Here is a 10,180-nt window from a genome sequence, read left to right on the forward strand (position 1 = left end):
GGAGAGAAGGAGGGAGGGAAGCCGCACTCTCCTTGCTCCGCTCTGCCACCGAGAACATACAGCCCTGAGGCCTGTCTTCGGGGGTACCGAAGCCGATGGGCTGGGCTGCTCGAGTCGGGCCTCGGCCTCAGGGGGCCACCCTGCCGGGCTCTGTCCTGCGGGGCAGGGATACGGGGCCGCTCCTGGACACGGGAAGCGGCGCGCCCAGCCTGCGAGTCCCGGCGCGCAAGGTGCGCCGCGCCGCGCGGTCGGGCAGAGGAAAGCGGGCCGGGGGAGTGAGAGGAGGGGACACCGTCGCCTGGAGGCCCGGGGGATGGAGGAGGAGCCGGACAAACCCCGTACCTGCCCGAGCCAGGAGCTCGGTCCGCGCGGCCAGACCCAGCCCTGCCGCCACCGCCCCTTCACTCCGGCGGGCGACCGTGAACCACCCGTGGCCGCCTAGCGCCCTCCAGCCAGGTGCAGGGGTCTGGCCGGGTGCAGCCTGGCCATTGGCTGCAGATGAGCTCATCCTCTAGCGTGTTAGAATAAACCACCAATCAGCACCTGGCTCCGTTTCTGCCGGCTCTTAAAGCCCCAGTGTCTGGTGAAGAGGGGCGCTGGGAGAGGGAGTGAAGATGGGGGACGGAGGTGGGGAGGGGGGGCGGGGAGGCGATTTAAGAGAGTGTTGCGGGGGAGGGGGTTCCTAATCACCCAGGGTTGTGGGAGGGCCTGCTTCGGAACTCTAGGCGGGCTAGAAAACGCGCAGGCCACTTCCGGGACTTTTCTCCTGATTTCATGCATTCAACTATTGGATACTTTTGTATTGAGCCACTACTATGCGGGAGGAAAGGGATGCTGAGATGCAGCGCTGGCATAGTCAGTCTCTGCTCTCGTCTTCAAGGGATTTACAGTCTAGGGAGGGACACAGGTTAAAGAACTAAAGAATACAGTTGAGATTTCATTCCAGTTGTGATCAGAGCTGTATGAAAGAAGCACCACAGGGCCTATGAGACTTACAACAAGAGGAATAGCCCGGTCTGGGGGTGAGAAGGCTTTCTGGAGGAAGTTATATCTGAAGTGGGCATACAGACCTCGCCTGCGCCCCAGTGCTGCCTGGACTCATACTGTCCTTACTTAGTGCACTTGCTCTCCCCCACATTCCTTACCATACAGTTCCCCTTTCCTGAACCCCCACACCTCCTCCCCTATCCTCACTCTCAGCCAGAGACATGCTTCTTCCTTCCCTTGAAAACACTGGGGTTCTCTTCTCTTGCTTGCTATCTGCCCACCTGCCAGGTCTGCACCCACATACTGCCTCCCGACCTCTTCCCACAGATGACCTGTCTGTGCCCTATCAAGGGCCAGCCTTCCACCTGGGATCAACCCCGTCCCACCACCTACTCAAGGACACGGCTGCAGCAATTCTCCCCTCTCTCTCCTGCGTCGTCGTTAATTTTTGACTCCCATTGAATCATTCCCATCGGATACCAGCATAATGCTGATTCTCCCATTTTAAGAGCAAGGTGAGAAAACACAACAAAATAAAACCACTCTTGGCCTCACTTCTCCCTCTATCTACCACCCCAGGTTTGCAGCAAAGCTCCTTGAAGAAGAGGTCTGTGCTCACTGTCTCCTGTTCTTCTGCTGTTTCTTGAACCTGGTCCGATGGGGCTTTCTTCTTCAACATTCCTCTGCAATTGTTCTCGGTCAAGCTACCAATGACCTATTTGTTGCTAAACCAAATGGTCTTGGTCCTCACCTTTCTTGACCTCTCAGGAGCATCCAACCCAGGTGATCATCCCTTTCTCCCCAGGCTTCTGGATCCACACTCTCTTGGTTGCTCCTGTCTCCCTTCCCAGTTCTCCTTTGATGGCTCTCCTCCTCCTCTCCAGCTTCTGATGTTACAGCAGCCCAGGGTTCAGTCCTTAACGTCTTCCTTCCCTCTATCCTTACTCTCTCGATGAGGATTGCACTTAGTCTCACGGTTTTAAATAGTATTCTTCCACATGCTGATGATTCTGTATATCTCTTCTGCATCTCTTAGCCTTCACCTTTCTAACAGACTTACATAGTTCATAGTCTAACAAAACATCTCAAATTCAACAAGTCCAGAACTAAAGCCTTAAAACAGAGCCCACATTTTGGAGACACCATTTGCAAATCATTTATCTGATAAGGGTCTAGCATCCAGAATATATAAAGAACACTTACTATTCAACAGTAAAAAGACAAATAATCCGATTTAAAACGCACAAAGGATTTGAGCAGACCCTTCTTCAGAGAAGATATACAAACGGCCAGTAAGCACTTGAGAGGATCCTCAATGTCATTAGCCATTAAATTAAAACCACAGTGAGATACGACTTCACACCCACAAGGATGGCTATAATAAAAAACATGGATGATAACAAGTGTTGGCAAGGATCTGGGGAAGTTGGAACTATCATAGCATTGCTGGTCAGAGAGCAGTGCAGTTCCTATGGCAAGCAATTTGATAGTTCTTGAAAAAGAGTTACCATATGACTGAGCAATCTACTCATAGACCTACCTATACTCAAGAAAATTAAACACATATGACCACATGGAAACTTACACATGAATGTTTATCGTGGCATCGTTCATAATAGGCAAAAAGTGGAAATAATCCAAACATCCATCAACTGATGAATAAATAAACAAAACATGATATATCCATATAATGGAATACTGTTCAGCCATAAAAAATAATGAAGTGCTGATAGGTGGGTGAACCATGAAAACATTACACTGAGTAAAAGAAAGCAGGCCCAAAAGACCACAAATTATATGATTCCGTTTGCATAAATTTTCAGAATAGGCAAATCCAAAGGGACGGTTCAGGGAAGGGGGATTGGGAAGTAGCGAAAGAATATGGATTCTTTTCAGGATCAACAAATGTTCTGGAATTAGATAATGTGATGGTTGCATAACTTGTAAATATACGAAAACCTGCCAAATTCACATTTTAGAGAAGAGAATTTTAGAGTGGCCCAGTCGGTTAAGCGTCTGACTCTCGAGTTCGGCTCAGGTCATGACCTCACAGTTCATGGGTTCCAACTCTGCATCGGGCTCTACACTGACGGTGTCTGCTGGGGATTCTCTCTCTTGCTCTCTCTCTGCCCCTCCCTCGTTTGCACTGGCTCCTGCAGGCTCTCTTTCTCTTTCTCTCTTAAAAGTAAGTAAATAAATAAATGTTAAAACCAAATTTTAAGAGGTGAATTTTATGGTATGTGAATTATATCTCAATAAAAAATTATCATGGAAAAAAAACAACACAAAAAACCTGAACGCTTGATCTGCCCCAACCTGAAACCTCCATCTAAAGTGTCTTCTAGCTCCATCCTTCCAAACGCTCAGGCCAAAAATTTTGGAGCCATCCTGGCTTCTCCTATTTTCTCACACTCTACATACAATCCACTAGAATATCATACTGGTGTTTCCCGTAAAATACATCCAGCCTCTGAGCTCTTCTCACCCCCTCCACTTCTCACCTCCACCTCCACTGGGACGACTTTCCGTAGGGGCATCTTCATTTCATACCTGATCTACTCTTGGAGGTGCCTCCTGTCTTCCTGTTTCTACCTTTGCCACCCTGAAGGCAGTTCTTACCATCTCTGTGTCAGGGGATCCTTTCAAAGCACAAGTCAGATTCTGTCCTTCTTCTGCTCAAAAGTCTGCGAGGGCTCCCATCCTTATCCTGAGAAAAACTCAAGGTCTCTACCATGACCTCCAAGGCTCTCATGGTCACCCTTCTCCATTTTTTCTCCAGCTTCGTCTCCGTCCAGCCTCACTCAATACCAGCCACTCAAGCTTCCTCACTGCTTCTGGAACACCCCTGGCAGCTCCCATCCCAGAGACTTCGCCTTGAAGCTGCCCTCTTCCTGGAATTGTCTGCCTCTAGATATCTGGCTGGTAAACCCTAGACTTGCTTCCAGTCATTGCCCTGATGGTCACTTTCTTGAGAGACCTACTCTGACTACACCCTCCTAACACCCCATCTCTCTTACCCGTCTCTGCTTCTCTTCCATTGTACTCAACCCCGTGAGCTTGCAATATCATTTACTTACTTATTCTTCCATGTTTATTTTCTTTCCTTACCCCCAATACGATCCACACAGGCAAGGGCCATTATCTGCTTTGTTCACCGACTTATCCCAAGTGGCTAGAACTGGATCTGGTACACAGTATTGCTCAATAAATACTTGCTGAATAAATGAATGAGCTCTGAAGGATGAGAAAGAATTAACCAGAAAAAGGTGTTTGGAGAAGGTGTTTGTACCTCAAACAAATGGCGTAAAGTCGTTTGATAAAATTTAATTCTCATTCATGATAAGAACACACTCTTTACTTAAACTCTAAACAAACTTAGGAACGCATTTCTTAACGTGATAAAGGGTTATCTACTAGAAACTTACAGCAAACACCATACGTAATGGGAGCACATTAGAAGCATTCCCACGGTCCGGTCGGCCATCTGGCGTGTGGTCGGATCACACTTCTCGGCCCCTTTGGAAGTTATGCTGGGCCGCAGGACTCGCTTTGAGGTGCGAAAGGACAGAACATGTTACTTCACGATGGAAGCTTCAAAAGCCAGTGTATAATTCACCCTGCCCCTTCCCTCCTACCATAGTGATCTTGAAAGCACATGTCTGTGGAGGCACAGGGCCTCTTTTAGCCTGAGTCTTTGAGAAACAACAAGGAACTCCTCCTTGCTCCATGGCTTGTGTTGGACAAGAGGTGTAAGTGAGAAATGAAGAATCCGAAACCCAACTCAGGCATCTAGAGGGATCTGACTTAGGATAAAGAAGCAACTTCAAACCAGTGGGACAGGATGGATTCTTCATGAGAGGTATTGGCACAACTGAATTAACTTATGATTTATTTTGTTACTCTTTTAAAAAAACATACGAATTCTAGAAGCATCCTTTCAAGTTCTACGAAGAGTCTTTTTGGCATTTTGACTGGAATTGCATTGGAGTTTTAAATTAATCCAGGAGAATCAACATCTTTATAGTGGGAGTCATCCTATGACTGAACATAGCACATCTCTCCATTTATCTGGGTCTTTTTTGTGTCTTTCGATACAATTTTATTGCTTTCTCCGTGAAGGTCTTCTATATTTCTAATTAGTTAATTCATAAGTATTTCGTAGTTTTTGTTACTATGGTGAATGGGATTTTAAAATTATTATGTTTTCAGATCATTATTACTAATATATTGATTTGATTGATCTGGTGTCCACCCACTTTGCTGAACTCATCAATTGGTGCTCTGAGCTTTCCCAGGTAGATAATCACATGATTAATTCCTATTCATATACAAAATTAAATCCAAGTTTAGGGGCACCTGAGTGGCTCAGTCAGCTAAGCATCCCACTTTGGCTCAGGTCATGATCTCGCAGTTCGTGAGTTCGATTCCCGCATCAGGCTCTGTGCTGGCCGCTCAGAGCCTGGAGCCTGCTTCAGATTCTGTGTCTCCTTCTTTCTCTGCTCCTACCCTGCTCATACTCTCAAAAATAAATAAATATTAAAAAAAAATACATGAATAAATTCAAGTTTAAAACACTAGATCAAAAAAACCCAGAACAACCTCAAATTTTTAGAAGAAAGCATCAAAGAATGTCAGCATGATCTTCGGGTAGAAAGTGCCTTTTAAATATTCCTGGTGGGGAGGGATATGTAATTATACGTTTTGGAGGATGATTTACCTGAGCCATTTGAAGTAGAAATAACCATAATCTGTGACCTATAAGTTCCACTTCTAGATATTTAACCCAGGAAAACATTTGCCCATGTGCATGAGGATGTATATGAATATTCATTACAGCATTGCTTGCACTATCAAAAAATTGGGGAAAAACTTCAAAGTCAATATTTTATGGAATATCAATATAGAAATGAATTCATAAATGTGACTTTTCATATGTCGAATTATTATTATTGTTATTGTTATTCAGCCTTTTAAAAGAATGAACCAGAACTAAATCCATTTGTATGGACATACAAGATCTCAAAACATATTGAGTAGAAACCGTTCCAAATGCTGCCTCCAATGCGATGCCTTTTATATTTATATGATTTTAACACCCACCCAAAACAATACTGTATATCATCGATATATTATGTGTATTAGGATTCTCCGGAGAAACAGAACCAATAGGATAGATAGGCAGGTGGATAGATTTCTTATTATAAGAAATTGATTCACGCAATTATGGAGGCGGAGAAGACACACGATCTGCCCTCTGCAAGCTAGAGACCTAGAAATGTCTGGAGCATAGTTCCAGGCTGAATCTAAAAGGCCTGAGAACCAGGAGACCCGAGAGTATAAGTTCCAGTCCAAGTCCAAAGCTTGGGAACGAGGAACACCGATGGTGGAAGTCCCAGGCCAAGGGCAGGAGAAGATCAATGTCCCAGCGCAGTTAGCAGAGAGCTGTTCTCCCTTCCTCTACCGATTTGCTCCGTTCAAGCTCCCAGTGGATTGGATGATGACCACCCACACCGGGGAAGTTCATCCCCTTTACTGAGTCTATCAATTCAAATGCTAATCTCATCTGGAGAAACTCACTGACATTATTTCTCCAGAAATAATGTTTCACCGAATCTCGGGACACCCCAGGAACCAGTCAAGTTGACACATAAAATTAGCGATTACAAATAGTGAGAGCTAACATCTATTCAGCACTCACTAGGAGCCTGGCACTTATTCTAATCACCTAACATAAAACATCTTACGTGAATTTTGAAACAGCACCATTAGCTACTATCATTAATCTTCACCCTAGAGATGATAAAACCGAGGCACTTTTATTTGAGTAATTTAATATGCAACAAGCGGCTAGGTGATTTGCTTACGCTCACACAGTTAGGAAGTAGGAGCAGTAGGAATCAAACCTTAGCAGTTTGGCTCCAGAGCCCAAGCCCTGGACCCCTGTGCTGATCACACTAAGCTCCCAACAGTGCCGTTATCCAGGAAGTGGAGGCCAGGGACGGACTCGGGGGAGGGAGCAAACAGCCTCTATAATACCTGTAATGTTCTGTTGTTAAGGAACAAAGTAAATTGGTTTATTATTTGTGATGTTAAGACTAATATTTAAAAAAAATTTTTTTTAAATGTTTATTTTTGAGACAGAGAGAGACAGAGCATAAGCAGGGAAGGGGCAGAGAGAGAGGGAGACACAGAATGTGAAGTAGGCTCCAGGCTCTGAGCTGTCAGCACAGAGCCCGTCGCGGGGCTTGAACTCACGAACTGTGAGATCATGACCCAAGCCGAGGTCGGACGCTTAACCGACTGAGCCACCCAGGCGCCCCAAGATTAATATTTTTAAAATTATATAGTAAACAGACACATGAAATTGTAGAATTATTTTTCAGGATATAGTGATTAGTGCTGCAAGGAAGTAGACAGGGCTCCATAAAGCTCTGATGGTGGAGTAGACCCAGTTCGATGGGGAGGAGTATTTGGGAGACTTTCCTGAGGAAGTGCCTTTGCACTGAGCTATGGCTGATGCATGTGTATTAGTCAGCAAGGTTGGGTGTGGGAGGGGGGGGAAGGGATTTCCTGGCAGAGGAAACAGCATGAGCAAAGGCCCTGAGGGGGCACCACAAATTCCAAGAAGTAAGAAAAGACAAGTGTGTTGGACCTTTGGGAAGCGTCTCACATGGGATGAAGAGAGAGGCAGGCAGAGACCAGATCTCATGGAAGCTTCCAGGCTGAGGAAAGGACTGGGAGTTTAAGAACAACATGTGCTGTTGAGTACCATAAAAACCGGAAATGCTGACTGACACCATGGAAATCCCTGGGGTCACTCTCTCAGGGCTGAGTTATGGAAGGGAGTGGAAATGCCAAGAGAGAGACTGAAAGGGTAGGCAACTATCAAACATGCGGATCTGAAGCACAGGCCGGAATCGGGAGGCACCTGGAAGCAGAATGCACAATCGAAGGATGGGTTTGATTTTTGCTGCTGTTTTTATTTTTATGATGACAAAGATCTACACACAAAGACAACCCCACAGGATGTTCACCATAGCATTGTTTCTTATAGCAACAACAGAAAAAAAGAAACTATCTAGCAATAGATCAATGAATCAGACTATGGGATGTCCAAATGATGCAGTGCAATTCAGCACTTAAAAACTCACGTTGTTGAAGAATATCTAATGTCATGGGGAAATGTGTATGAGATATTGAGTTAAAAATGCAAGTTTGGGTGCCTGAGGGGCTCAGTTGTCTGAGTGTCTGACTTTGGTTCAGGTCACGATCTCACCTTTTGTGGGTTCTACACTGACAGTGCAGAGCCTGCTTGGGATTCTCTCTCTCTCTCCCTCTCTGCCCCTTCTCCATTTGCGTGCATGCTCTCTCTCTCTCTCTCTCTCTCTCTCTCTCTCTCAAAATAAATAAACCTAAAACAAAGCAAGTTATAAAATAACGAGTATATTACAATCTCATTTTGATATCCGAAATTAAGCGTATGTAGCAGGATGATTCCTTTGCTATTCCTTTCTCTCTGTCTTCATGTCTGACATGGGAAAAGGGGTCTTTTGACATCACAGGACATAATACAAAAAGAGAGGTTTATTTGCCTTGCGGATGCACCACGTAGGATGCACCACGATCGAACTGGGATATTGGAGGAGGGGAGAGGGAAAAGAAGGAAGGGGCTTCTGGCCTCAGCTTAGAGCAAATTTACACGAAAGCTGGAAAAAAATATATTGTCCATTCTCTGGATTTTGGAAGACATTCACTTCCCTGAAACTCTTCATTTCCATCTGCGCTAGATCGCAAGAAAGTCTTCGGTTGGGGGAAGTACTGAAGGAAGGTGCAACCACTCAAAAATGTGAAACAAGAGGCTGCATTTACTGCTTGCTTCAGCAAGGGAGAGCTGTACTTGTAAGGCACTGGGTCTGAGCAAGGTTAATTTCCTATGGGCTCCAGGGGACCATGGAGTTCAGGGGTGGGTCAGCTTTCAGAGTGTACAGGAATTGGCTGACCTCTGGCCCTAGAAGCACGGTCAGTGGAGTGAGGCTGTCGCTGACCGGTTATTTTCGGGGTGTGCTTATTACTGGTTAAGCGCACGGTTTTAGGTTACTGAAACGAGTGGTCATATAAACCGGGTTTATAACTGGTTCTAAGTGTTGCTTGTTATAGCCACAGAACAATTAGGCTTTTCCTAAGAGGATGGGAATGTTTTCTTCTGGGGGAAAGGGGAGGGGATGGTAGGGAAGTCTACACCTACATAAAGATCTCAAACCATATTGAGTAAAAAACAGTTCCCAAATGCTGCCTCCAACGTGATGCCTTTTATGTTTCTATTTTTTAAACCTCCACACAACACAAGACCACATATTATCACTATATCATAGTGTATTAGGATTCTCCAGAGAATGGGTCTCAGTGAAACAGACCATGTGGAGCCTTTGTTGCTGGAGCTAATCTTGATTGGCTAGGACTGGTTTCTAGAGAATCCCAAAGACACCGGGAGCCTCCTGGATTTGGACTCAGAACTTGGCTGTGAGAGAAGAGGCCCCCCTCCCCTCGGCCTCCCCCAGGGCTGGGACTGGTGAGCAGCTGTAGCTCCAGTTGATCTGGGAGGACAGTTCCAGAATGCAGGCCCAGGTTCTGACTGAGCCCTCCCCACCAGGTGATGGCCTCCACGACCCCCACAAGGCTGGCCCTGCGACCACGAGTGAATCGGAGCCTGCAAGGCCTCAGCTTCTGCCTTTCCTGCCTCTAGCCTGAGGCGAGGTGGCCCAGCCGCAGCCAGCTGTCAGCCCCTGACCCTCCCGAGACTCCCGGGGCTGAAATTCTTGGGGCAGATTTCTCACCCTCTCAGTACTTCCTTCCAGCTCATCTGGCAAGTGAGAAGACTTCACAGGCTTCAGAAGGAAGAGGACGGTGGCAGAGACTGCTTTGAAAGGGATAAAGAGCTCAACGAGGAGAGGATATCACCGTTACAGTCTAAACCTCAGACCCCAGCTGGGCGGCAGGCGGTCACATGTCTGTAAACAACCAGCGCTGTGTGAGCACAGAGGCTCCTGTTACCGAGTTGCCCACATGGGTGGCCCAGCTGACTTGCAGGGGTGGGTGGGGCAGGGGCCCCAGAGGAGAGAGGAGAAGGGGAAGGCTTGCAGCATGGGGGTCCGAGAGTCTGACCGAGACCAGGCCTGATTCGCAGAGGGCCTCC

General features: G+C 46.4%; 1 protein-coding gene and 1 long non-coding RNA gene across 3 annotated transcripts in view; both read right to left on the reverse strand.

Moving 5' to 3' along the window:
- RPS6KL1 (ribosomal protein S6 kinase like 1) overlaps positions 1-483 on the reverse strand; it is an 18,827-nt gene extending 18,344 nt beyond the window's left edge. For both annotated transcript variants that reach the window (XM_040477723.1, XM_040477722.1), the window contains exon 1: positions 343-483. The gene's annotated coding sequence lies outside the window, so the exon portion shown is untranslated. The remainder of the gene's footprint in view (positions 1-342) is intronic.
- A 3,808-nt stretch (positions 484-4,291) lies between these two features.
- LOC121032057 (uncharacterized) lies at positions 4,292-9,985 on the reverse strand. The gene is made up of 3 exons (XR_005791051.1): positions 9,822-9,985; positions 6,891-7,033; positions 4,292-4,534 (listed from the first exon to the last, which is right to left on the reverse strand). It is a non-coding gene; the product is annotated as an uncharacterized LOC121032057 (long non-coding RNA).
- Positions 9,986-10,180: the final 195 nt, after the last annotated feature.

The sequence above is a fragment of the Herpailurus yagouaroundi genome, unplaced genomic scaffold (genome assembly GCF_014898765.1).
Source record: "Herpailurus yagouaroundi ecotype Mexico unplaced genomic scaffold, PumYag 141, whole genome shotgun sequence".
Lineage (NCBI taxonomy): Eukaryota > Metazoa > Chordata > Mammalia > Carnivora > Felidae > Herpailurus > Herpailurus yagouaroundi.